Source organism: Otolemur garnettii, unplaced genomic scaffold (genome assembly GCF_000181295.1).
Source record: "Otolemur garnettii isolate 467f Iridium unplaced genomic scaffold, OtoGar3 scaffold00014, whole genome shotgun sequence".
NCBI classification, from domain to species: Eukaryota; Metazoa; Chordata; class Mammalia; order Primates; family Galagidae; genus Otolemur; species Otolemur garnettii.
In genome coordinates, this window is record NW_003852409.1 from 28,193,610 (window position 1) to 28,194,739 (window position 1,130).

Here is a 1,130-nt window from a genome sequence, read left to right on the forward strand (position 1 = left end):
TGTGGAACAGACTCGAGAGAGAGGTTATCCATATCCATTGTTGCTTGGTACTTAATGTTTTAAAGGATTCTTTTTTTTTTTCTTTTTTTTTTTTTTGAGACAGATTCTCACTTTGTCACCCTTGGTAGAGTGCTGTGGCAATATAGCTCATGGCAACCTCAGACACTTGGGCTCAAGTGATTCTCTTGCCTCAGCCTCCCAGGTAGCTGGGTCTACAGGCTCCCACCATAATACCCCACTATTTTTAGAGACAAGGTCTTGCTCAGGCTCAGGCTGGTCTCTAACCTGTGAGCTCAGGCAGTCCAACCCCCTTGGCCTCCCAGAGTGCTGGGATTATAGGTGTGAGCCACTGTGCCCAGCCAAGGATTCTGTTTTTCTTATAGTAGAATACTGAATATCTGCCAGAAAAACATGGTACATTCTTCAAGATAAATTAATGGAAAACAAAAGTGTATAAAAGCATAAACAGTTTAGCACAGATTTTTATGTTGTGCATAGAGTATCTCCTGGAAGAATCTCCAACAAAATGATAATGTGAGTTGGCTCTGAGGTCTGGGGAGCCTGAGAGGGGTTAACAAGGGAGAGAAGAACTTCTCATACTTCATGTTGGTATTTTTCATTTTTGGGGGAAACAGAGTCTAACTTTGTCACCCTGGGTAGAGTGCCATGGTGTCATAGCTCACAACAACTTCTAAGTCTTAGGCTCAAGGGATCCTCTTGCTTTAGTTTTTCTAATTTTAGTAGAGAATGGGGGTCTCACTTTTGCTCAGGCTGGTCTCGAACCTTGTGTGCTCAGGCAATCCTCAGCTCACACTTTATTTTCAAAAGTTTTTAATAAGCTGAGCACAGTGGCTCATGCCTATAATCCTAGCACTCTGGGAAGCCAAGACTGATGGGTGCTTGAGCTCACATGTTTGAGACCAGCCTGAGCAAAATTGAGACCTCATCTCTACTAAAATTGGAAAAAACTACCTGGGTGTTGAGGTGGGCGCCTGTAGTCCCACCTACTCGGGAAGCACGAGGATTGGTCAAGACCAAGAGTTTGAGTTTGCTTTGAGCTATGATGCCATGACACTCTATCCAGGGAGAGAGAGTGAGACTGTGTCTCAAAAAAAAAAAAAAAAAAAAAA

General features: G+C 43.2%; 1 protein-coding gene across 1 annotated transcript in view; it reads left to right on the top strand.

The window, feature by feature from the left end:
- The window catches only part of GAPVD1 (GTPase activating protein and VPS9 domains 1), a 66,956-nt gene that overhangs the window by 49,334 nt on the left and 16,492 nt on the right, over positions 1-1,130 (top strand). The window lies entirely within an intron of this gene.